Genomic DNA, 12137 nt, shown 5'->3' on the forward strand with positions numbered 1-12137 from the left:
AAGGATCAATATCTCACATTAGTGCCGAGTCCATTATAAGGTTATTCCCCACTGTGATGTCGCTGGAATGGCGATACGACGTAAAACTACCGTAAGTCACCACTCAGAATATCTCATTTCTCATGATATCCCTATAAATCACACACTGATTTGTCAGAAGTATTGAACTGAGAGAGTTCAGTTCAGTTGCATCTGGAATGAAATATTTTACACCCACGATGGCTACTGCCACGTATTGCACATTAAACCACTAGTTGCGTTCAGGCGTGAGAATTTGGGTAGCTTTTCGGAGCACTTTCAATCTTGCACTTTGTACTGTTTTCGATAGTCGATATTCTTTTCCCCTTCGAGTCCCTTTCAGGAATACAAGAATAGAATTCATTCATTTCTGGTATCCCCGCCGTGATATTGCTGAAAGCGACGTAAAACGGTACTCAATCAATCCCTTTTGGTAAAAAAAAGCATACAATCACTATGACTTCAGCATAAACATGTTCTCCAACCTTTCGTCACATCCAGAGACTGGCTCAATAAGGGCACCGGGATGTAGAGCATCGTCCCTCTTCAAGAAATGCAAATGATATTTTAAAACATATATAAAATCTATGAAAATATTATTCCAAAAATCTAAAAATTATTCAACTTTCTAACGAGAATGAATGAAACACCAGTTACTCGAAATAAATGGCTCTGATGAAGACAGAGGTTGACATAAGTCGGTGGATGTTGGAGTAGAGCTACATTAGCCATGTAGCGAGATGCAGGTCGATATCACTGAGGTCATCTTCGGCATATTCCGATTCTTAATGCAATTCCGCTCTAAGACGATGTCTCGACGCATATAGACTTGCCATTGTTCCCGTCAGATGTGATTGTCTCACTGCGGATAGTATTGTCCTCTCAACTGGAACGATAGAAAGAATTCTAAGAAGGAACTGCTATGTCGAAATTATTTTATCGACAATCGCATGTGTCTCATGAATATTTGCTCGTCTCTGAAATGATGTTATATGAGTGTAGAATGGTTCTGTGATTACACATGCCATGGAGTGTCTTGTGTGCGGCCATAAACATTCCATCTTGTATTGATTCGTAATAAAACTGCGACTTTACTTGCAAAACAGATTCTAAACTTCTAGCCTTAATGTTAGCTTTACACTTCGAAATCGATATCACCTCCGAAAATATTGGCGAAAGGATTGATGTTCATTTTTTGCGACGGAACTAATATAGATAATTCCTTTCAACGATTTTTCTCTTCTCTAAAAGCCATTTAAATTTGAAGACATGGCTGTTTGGACGTGGTTCAAGTGTTATTATACCTCTCAAGCATATCGCAAGTCTATAAGGGAAGAGCCTTATCAGATACCTAACTCAGTCTATCGATTTCTGGTAGTGCAGGAATTGAGTCTTATCTTAGAGCTCCAACCTCCATTTACAAAACACAAGCTCTTGTTTGTGGGATCAGTCTTAGAAACGTCAAATCACTCCCGAATGCGGAACGAAAATAACACTGTAGCTATTATCGGTTCTATAAAATCTGATTTAGGAGAATAAAAATAAAGGGTACTTCGAAAACATGGAATGAAAAAGGATCGATTGACGTAGAACAGGGGAGTGTTAGAAGATGCTAAATCTGTCTGTGGTATTTCTGGAAACATTCTGGTCTATTCACGCTGATATAAGCTGTAAAAAATCTCCATTAACTCAACCTCTGCGTGTTTATCGGACTCGCTATGTATGACATTGTATTGCCTGTTGGAACAGACGGCGTATAACTGCGGTTGTTGTTTGCCGACGTCATAGGGGATTGGATCGTTACTTTGCGATAGATTTTTTAGTATAAATTGCTCTTTCTGTCAGCTTCCCACTGTCTTAAATTGGTCTTAGATAATTTTAAGATTTAAAAAAAAATTCCAATTTTACTATTTTTCTTAACATGGTATAAGAACACACTCTGCCAAGTGGTCATATGTAAGAAATGTTATATTTGGGATTACACTTTCTCAGAAAGGTACAGATTCTAGTATTTTGGGGGGGTTGAGTCCCATATGGGATTCGAACCTACACTCTCAGAGTAAGGCATCTAATCGCCAGCGCTCAAAGTCAACGATCTAACCCACTCAGCCTCTACGGTTTGACATAAAAAGGAATTAACAGGATCGCCAGACTCGCTTATTTGATTGATACTTGTCACCGTATCGCAACCGCGAAGATCGAAGAGATCAGGTGTTTTGACTTGGATGATGCATGTTATTATATCCCAAATACATAGATCGATACTCATGATGCCAATCACTGAATTGTCTGGTCCACATTGTTTACAGACCGCCATCATTTAGCAGGGACATTGCTGAGTGCGGCGTTCCCGGTCCTTTTAGTCGCCTCTTGCGACAAGCATGTGTTTCTGAAGACCAATTCTATCTAACCCAGATCTTCATGGGTATAATGTGCCTCTCGGACCATGTCCCTATAGTGTTTCACAGGGCTGGCTAAAATGGGGATTGGTTGGTCATGTTGTGTGTCAGTATCCCTCGGCAGGGATAGACGCTCATGTTCTCAGTCATCGGTTTTCCTTATCAGACTCCACCATGTAAAGTCTGGCGAGATATAGTGAGTGAGTGAGTTAAAATTTAAAGTCACTTTGGCAAAAATCAAGTAATAGATTAATATAAATTAAAGGTAAATTATAAATACCTGTCGACGAAGGACAGTAAAACAACTAGATATCACAGTTAGAAATTTAAAACTAGCAACTAAATCTAAAACGTTTTAACTATACAAGACAATACAATATAAAACAGGCTATAGATCGCCAAAAACTGAAGGTAGATCGCCATACTAGGGACCATGGGGACTTACAGTACATTTGCTTCCTGCATGGACCCTACCTGGATTTACATCATCCCTTCAGCTGTTAGCTATTTAAACACATCTAGCCATACATTAAATAAAACACATATTCTACGATTAAAAAAGAGGAGAGTTTCAATTTACTTTGAATGTTTTTGGACTTGGCGAGATATAGCTGTACGCACTATTGCCGCTTACTAAACTCTTGCAATTCTTTTTAATAATTTTGTATTTTTGCCTATTAACGGCTGTCAAATTTTACGCGAACCTTCTCAAAGTTTGTATTTTGTACGACCTTCATCTCTATGGCCCATAATACCCCTTTTGTGGGAATCCTGGAATGCAGAACGTAACCTGATACACAGACAGCCAGTTCGTTGTTAGACAAACCTGACTATGGGATCAGTAGCTTTGTATCTGTATTCACATTACATGGAGATTAGTTTATGAGACGTAATTATAGTCTGTGAATGTGATATAGGATATACTGACGTTCCTTAACGCTACCCTAATATACTGACACAGCGATAGATAGTTTAGTGAGTGAGTTTAATTTTACGCCGCCCTCAGCAATATTAGAGCTATATATGGCGGCAGCAACATATATACCTGGGTCCCGATCCACAAAGCATTCGTAAAGTTACGACCTGTCGTAACTCTATAGTTTATCATAGGCTTACGAATGTCGTAGCGCTACGAACGCTTTATGGATAGGGACCCAGGTACGGCTGTGTTCAACGTTAGTTACGATTTTTTTCTTATTAAATTTCAACGATTTCTAGTTAACGCCTCTCTAAGCAGTATTCCAGTATTATGGTGGCTGTCTGTAAATAATCGAGTCTGGACCAGACAATCCAGTGATCAACAGCATGAGCATCGATCTACGCAATTTCACGTCGTCAATATTGGAGCCATAATGTCACTATCACAAGCAAATTAATGCATCATACAAATCAGTGAATGAGTTAGGTTTTACACCGTTTGTAGCAATTTTCCAGCAATACCATAGCGGGACACCAGAAATGAGCTTCACACATTGTACAAATGTAGGGCATGAAACCCGGGTCAGCGGCGTGACGAACTAACGCTTTAACCTCTAGGCTACACCACCAAACCCAATTATACATGATCCCGTACATGTGTCAAAGGTTTGTAAACAAATATTGATGGAGTCCTCGACTGCTGTCAGATGAAATTGAGTCAAAGCGGTTCACCATCTTCAATGCCATGTTAACCGGATTAATCGCAACGTAGCAGATATCCCTCTCAGGCTAGTGACTGGTGATAAAATCTGTCTCCATCACCGTGATCCTGAGAGCAAACAAGGATCCATCGAGTGGCAAGACGTCGAGAAGAAGACGCCAAAACCAAGAAGAAAATACCAAACTTATCCATTAAGCATATTAAATTATTACCACCTTCTATTGGGAAAGCAAGGACACACTATACATACATCGACTATTTACCACAAGGAACAAAAATGGTGAATATTATGTCTACTTCATGAAAAGTTTGGGCCAGTCTATCAGAGACAAGAGTCTTGGCTAACTTCGGCCGGGTGATCTCTCGGTCGCGACATTGGTCCAGCTCATAACAGACCTGCTGCAATGGCGACTACACATGTGGAGGAATATAGCGCTTCGATCTAATATGTCTCATTAACCAGATGTTGCTACGATCTGTTTTCAAATGAGAGTGAATGAGTCTTGTTTTACACCGCTTTTAGCAATATTCCAGCAATATTATGGTGGAGCACACCAGAAATAGGATTCACACATTGTACCCATGTGGGGAATCGACCGGGGCTTCGGTTCATATTTGAAAGAAACACACTTTTTAGTTAGAATGTATCGAGGACCAGCTGGCTGTTGCTGTTGATTCAACCTGGTGCCTTTATTTCCAGAGTAGATTATATAAAGCCCATCTTGTACATAATCTATGTGGCTTCCGGCTACAGTTGGTCAGAGCAGGCCATGCTGACCATAACACGCAACTAAACGGATCAAGTGGTCAAGCTCGTTGATTTGATTGATTGGCTGTAATTACAACTTGACGATTCGTACTAATAATAACTGGTCTGTCTCCCCCGGGGCCTATCATATATACAGGGCGCCGTCATGTGGTTATTATACTGATGACTGCTGCGTTAAGCAACAACAAATTTGTATAACCTGGGTCCCGACCCACAAAGCGTCCGTAACGTTACGATCTGTGGTAACTCTATAGTTTAGAATAGGCTTACGAATGTCGTATCTCTACGAACGCTTTGTGGGTTCGTTCGCTTTGCGTTCATCGCGCTACCACATCACACAACAAACGTCGAATATGGGTTCACAGAAATCACGGAAAGGGTAGAACCCAAACGGTCACATAAGCATCAAATATGAAGGTCGCAAAAGTATTAAGAAACAGAGGTACAAAGATGGTTAGATACATCGTCTTTTCAACAAATGGGCCATAAAATAAACAATAACCCAACACTCACTCAGTAATGAATATAAATAAATACACTGACTGACTGAGTTTGGTTTTACGCCGCTTTTAGCAATATTCCAGCAACATCACGGCGGGGACACCAGAAATGGGCTTCGCACATTGTGCCCATGTAGGGATTCGAACCCGGGTCTTCGGCGTGACGAGCCAACGCTTTAACCATTAGGCTACCCCACCGCCTCTAAATAAATACAGGACAAATATGCAGACATCAACGTTTCTTTTGAGATCAGTGTGATTGTCGTAGTACCGAAAACGTCGCTATTTGAGAGTGGCGGTGAGGTAGCCTAGTGCATGGTTAAAGCGTTCGCTCGTGACGCCGAAGACTCGGGTTCGATTCCCCACATGGGTCCAATGTGTGAAGCCCATTTGTGGTGTCCCCCGCCGTGATATTGCTGGAATATTGCGTAAAACTAACCTCACAAACTCACACCGTGAGGAACAATTTAATGACATATATCATGTTCGCATTAAGATCGTTATGTCTGACAGTGATCAGAGGACACCCCATATTACGGGTCACGTCTGAACGGCCTTTTTTCTGACCAATCATAGCGTCGCAGTCTAGATCTGGAATGCGACAGTCAGAATATATTTTCTGGTTATGGATTCACGAATCGTTAACACGGGGTATTGTGAACAACGGTTACGGACATTCGTCACCACTCGTGCATTTCCGTGACCTACAAGATTTGACTTGTGCCGGGATAACGGGTAGTTGATCACGAATAATATCTGATGTGCAACTGGATCACCCAAAATCAACATTTATCTTTTGCTTCAGTAACATAAACATTTGAAACTGGAAAGTCTTTCCGTAGCCCATGGTAAAAACTGTAGTACAATCCAGTGGACATTTTTCAGTCGCTAGTTTGAAACTGGTGTCGACATGTTTGATTTTGTTGCTCTCTCACTGGTGAATGCCAACTTCTTGTTAGTTATCTTATTCGTTCGCGAAATGACCTCTTGACGTGACATGTAATGAACCGCATGAAACAGATATCGCTCCAAATCTGTGCTTTCGTGCATGTTTATCTTAACGTTGAGCTTTCATGTGTTTTTTATGCTCTTTGTCATTTAGATGAAAAACAGCTGATGAGTAGAGGGCTTGTCTGGAGCTTGGTATACACAATTTAACATGGAGGTGTTATCACTTCATTCGAAGTATTCTGTAGTATTGAGAAATATTGACTGGCATGCTTCATTTCTAGTATTAGAAGACATTTGATTTTTAAATATTTAGAAGAAATCTTTGTTTTGAAAATTATCGCTTGTTTGAAGCCTGAATGAGTTAGACTCCTAATTTTGTGAGAGCTGAAAATTGTGAATGCATCTTTTTTTGTTTAATTTAAGTTTTAAAGCATTTGAAGTGTCAGTCTAGACGTTTTACTGTTATCCATATGAATTATTGTTATTGTACCCGTGATATTTACTTAACCATTTTAATATGCATGCTGTTTTGACTTTACGACCAGTGAAATCTTTGCACAGACAATCGACACTGACACTGACGTTTTTTCCTTTAATGGAAGTATGATTGGTCCCGTCGGTAAAATGCTGACACATTGCCGATCAAACGTTAAATTGCAGCACACCCAATCACACAATTACTAACTGGTCTAGCTGATGAATGCTCCTATGCCTTCTCAGCGTCAAAGACGTGGATCATTCAGATGCACAAACATGCGTTAACATGTCTTTGATGTCAGGACGGTTTGACCAGCAGGGAAAATAATCGCAACCACACGTTTGGATCGAATACCTGCAGGTGGTCGATAGCATTCCACCACGTAGCGGAAAGACATGTTTCTCCTGAATGCAGTTCATCATTTCGCGACTGCCACCACACTCAGAAATGACCTGCGGACCGCCAATGGTGTTCATTTTTTTTCTCATGCGTAATAGTCTCCGCAACGCTGGTCTGCAGTGGGGGCATACATTTCCATTCCATCTACTCGTTTTCACGATCATTTTCCATTGGGGTCAAGATCAACCGGGCTCTCGTATCTTCCACTGGTTAGTCGAAATTCGTAAGCAGATCGACGTGCGTAGAAAAGGAAAAGACTGCTGGACTCCAACAGATTCCAACATTCTGGACCCAAGCAGTCGTATCCAGTTTCCATGAAAGTTGACGTAACCAGTAGCAGCTGTTGCCAAGTCATCTGACTTAAGTTGCATCTTACAGCCGAAAAACATGATACTTTTACGACAAAGGATAAATTGAAATGACAGCTGAGAACGGTGTTATCGATTTTTGGATATCTTATTGATGCGAAGCAGGATAGACTGTGGAAAAAATGTAGTAGTTATGGAACGCCTTTCTGTGCATTGCTAAGCAAATAGTATCGCTTGAGCTCCAGTCGTTTAAATCGAGTTTCCATTAGTTGGTTGTACAATTGTTATCAACAGCTGTCGCTGACACCATCTCTCCATCCTTTGATCCTTGTGCGTAAATACTGGTATGAAAGGAATAGTGGTTCTTCTGTTCACGGAACTCGTGTCTGTATAATTAGTTCTCTATTGATTAGTTGCAGACTTCTGAAGTGTCGCCAGTATCAGGTTGTGCAGACTACTGAAGTGTCGCCAGTATCAGGTTGTGCCGACTACTGAAGTGTCGCCAGTATCAGGTTGTGCCGACTACTGAAGTGTCGCCAGTATCAGGTTGTGCCGACTTCTGAAGTGTCGCCAGTATCAGGTTGTGCCAGATCTGCCGACTGAAGTGTCGCCAGTATCAGGTTGTGCCGACTACTGAAGTGTCGCCAGTATCAGGTTGTGCCGACTACTGAAGTGTCGCCAGTATCAGGTTGTGCCGACTACTGAAGTGTTGTGCCAGTCGCCAGTATCAGGTTGTGCCGACTACTGAAGTGTCGCCAGTATCAGGCTGTCGCCGACAGGTTGTTACTGAAGTGTCGCCAGTATCAGGTTGTGCCGACTACTGAAGTGTCGCCAGTATCAGGTTGTGCAGACTTCTGAAGTGTCGCCAGTATCAGGTTGTGCCGACTACTGAAGTGTCGCCAGTATCAGGTTGTGCCGACTACTGAAGTGTCGCCAGTATCAGGTTGTGCCGACTACTGAAGTGTCGCCAGTATCAGGTTGTGCCGACTTCTGAAGTGTCACCAGTATCAGGTTGTGCCAGACTACTGACTAAGTGTCGCCAGTATCAGGTTGTGCCGACTTCTGAAGTGTCGCCAGTATCAGGTTGTGCCGACTACTGAAGTGTCGCCAGTATCAGGTTGTGCCGACTTCTGAAGTGTCGCCAGTATCAGGTTGTGCCGACTACTGAAGTGTCGCCAGTATCAGGTTGTGCCGACTACTAAGTGGTATTTATGTTATATTCGGCAACAGCAGACATATTTAAACGCGCATCCTATATTGATTTCGACCCGGAAGATCCAGGTTAGAATTGGTCTTCAACAGCCTATGCTCGTCGTAAGACTAAAGGGATCGGGTAGTCATTGCCTGGTGCAGACTCAATTATTTACAGACTGAAGCCATATAGCTGGCATATTACTGAGTACAACGTTAAACAACAACAACAACAACAACAACAACTACAACAACAACAACAACAACAACAAAAGCTGAGGACCTGTGTTTGGTTTCCAGCCATGCAAAACGCGGACAAAAGTCTGCTGGCTTAGAGTTGAGTTGAGTTGAAGTACTACGTCCCTTTAGCATTGCCTCAGCTATGAGTTTCTTAAAATACATATTTCTTCATTACAGTATTATTTGCCAATAGAAAACTCATAACACCAAATTTGAAAACAAACTATATGTCACACATACACATAGTTACAATTTATGATAGAGACCAATTTCTCTGAAGTACTTCACAATGTTGACTTAGAAGGATTTTGGGTGATGTAATGCCACCTGAACTAAGTCATGTTCATTTGCCACCACATACAAACTATAAATAAGTTTATTTCATTTGACTCAGCTTGCTTACTTTTTGACACTAAAATAGCACCAATATTGTTATATGGATCTGAAATTTGGGGAGTAAACTATTTCGAAGCTATAGAAAATGTGCATGCATCATATTTTAAAAGATTTCTTACTGTAGGTAAATTTGCTTCCAACAAAGCCGTACTTGGCGATACAGGCCGCTATAGCATGCATATTGAGAGTCAAATGAGAGCTATCAGATACTGGATTAAACTTATAAGAATGCCTGATTATCGCTACCCCTATCAAAGCTATCAATTATTATTATCCCTAGACAAACGTTAAAAGTATTCTTGGGCTTCTGGTGTCCGAAATGTGTTATTTTCAAGCGGGTTTTCTTATGTTTGGTTTAAGCAAGATGTTGGTGATATAAAAATGTTTTTGTTAACTTTTAAGCAACGAATAAAAGATATATATATTCAGAATTGGCACGCATCAGTAAATTCATCGAGTTTTCTAAGTCATTATTCACAATGTAAATCGATGTTCGGACCTGAAAAATATATTAGGGTCCTTAATGATAAGTCCTTTTTAAGAAATTTTGTAAATTTAGAATCTCTACATGCCTTAAAAAATACAGCGTTATAGAAAAGATAAAAATACATTGGAAGATTTATCATGTTCTCATTGTTCTTCTGGTAAAACTGAAGACGAACGTCACTTATTATTAGACTGTGAGGCATTCTCTGCTGGCCGAAAGAAGTATCTAAAATGCTTTAATGATGCCCCACAAACGATATATAAAATACTTAATTCTAATAACGATGACACTATTAAATCAGCTGCCATTTTCATAAAACATTTGATGTCCATCCTTAAATCACATGTAAAACCATAATTTCGTGTCACGTGACCAATATTTGTTAAAATGAAAATTCAACTGTACTATGGGCCACTGTGCCTACATTACTGAATAAAACCTGTCTGTCTGTCTGTCTGTCTGACATACAAACTGACAATGTAGTCCTTCACGTTGAATGATGTCACATTCACTAAAGAATGATATACAGGCTGAATCTTACATATGCAAAGTACGAACTCAAGCTTTGACGGCAACAAAGTTCCATTGTTATGTAAAGTGTTTCTCGCTCTCCATTCAACTTACTATCGTAAAGCATCGGTGAGTGAGTGAGTTTAGTTTTACGCCGCACTATTCCATCTATATGGCGGTGGTCTGTAAATAACCGAGTCTGGACCAGACAATCCAGTGATCAACAGCATGAGCATCGATCTACGCAATTGGGAACCGATGACATGTGTCAAAAATGTCAGCGAACTGACCACCTAATAATGATAATAATAATAATAAGAAGAAGAAGAAGAAAAAACATCTAATACTAAAAACAATACACCAAAGAAAAACCGGTTTCAAGTAAAACTAACGGAACGAGAAAATACGTTTCCTGGATAGAGCTGTGCCTGAAACTAAGATCATCAGGGAGTCCAATGTCAAAACGGCAAAAGACAATTTGGAGAAAATTAAAATTGCAGTACAAGACAACAAAAGAAAAGGTACTTCCCCAAATTGTCGATTCCCTTAAGGCAAAAATAAAAGTTTGGACTGAAAGAAAGAAAAAATGGGAAAATAAAAATAAATTCATCAAACAAAATAAACTTTTTTAGAAATAATGAAAAACACTTCTACAGGCAACTTAAAACAAACGGTGATGGTGAACATGATAAACGGCCTTCTATGAATGCCAATGAAAGGTTCTGGAAACAGTTGTGGTCTATACCCGGCGACTGTAACCTGGAGGCACCATGGGTCCGTGATTATGACCATGCAATGCATGAGAAAGTAACTAGGTCGTTTGTCTGTTACATCTCACCAGATTGCCTGAAAAGTGTCATCAAAAAGTCCAAATCTAATACAGCTCCAGGGCCTGATGGCATTCGAAACCGGTATTGGAAACTGTTCCCCTGTGTCCAAACACCATTACTTCACTGTTTCAATTCTCTTGTGGACACAGGTGATGTTCCTCCATGGTTCTGCAAAGGTCGCACAATACTCCTTCCCAAGAAAGGAGACTTGACTGATCCCAAAAAACTTCCGCCCTATCACATGTTTGAATACACAATACAAAATATTCACAGGGTGTTTGACAAAGCTCGTGTCATCTTACTGCTCTTCCAATGATATAATTTACAGAGAGCAGAAGGGGGCGAGAAAGGGATGTTGGGGGTGCAAGGATCAACTTCTTGTACAAAAAATGATTTTGGAAGAGGCTAAAGCATATCACCGCAACCTCTCCATGTGCTGGATTGACTACAAGAAAGCATACGACTCTGTTCCTCACGAATGGATTCTGAAGTCTCTTCATTGTATTGACCTCCCTGAGCGACTACTTGATTTACTCAAGTCTTTAATGAGTTGCTGGTCGACTCAACTTGAGATGTACTCGCAAGGGCAGGTGCAGACTTCGGAATCTATTCCAATCAGAAGGGGGATTTTCCAGGGGGACTCCTTTAGTCCTTTGCTTTTTTTGTTTGTCTCTAAATCCTTTGAGCTTTCTGCTCAATAAAGAGGAGGGTTACCATCCCGGACCTCCTCAGCACAGATCCCCAACACCTCTTACTCATCTCCTTTACATGGATGACATCGAGCTCCTTGCCAAAGGAGATTCCAATTTGAAAGAACAGGTTCTCCTTGTCGAGTCCTTTTCGAATGATATTGGCATGACATTTGGACTCGACAAATGTAATACTCTTCATTTGAAACGTGGCAAGGTAACTAATGATGGATCGGTCAAGTTACAAGGGGGAGGAGTTATTGAGCATCTTGTGGAAGATCAGGCCTACACCTATCTTGGAATGCAAGTTCGAGACAAGCTCCAGAATGCCCA

The sequence above is a fragment of the Haliotis rubra genome, unplaced genomic scaffold (assembly GCF_003918875.1).
Source record: "Haliotis rubra isolate DU_JTF1 unplaced genomic scaffold, ASM391887v1 Scf995, whole genome shotgun sequence".
NCBI classification, from domain to species: Eukaryota; Metazoa; Mollusca; class Gastropoda; order Lepetellida; family Haliotidae; genus Haliotis; species Haliotis rubra.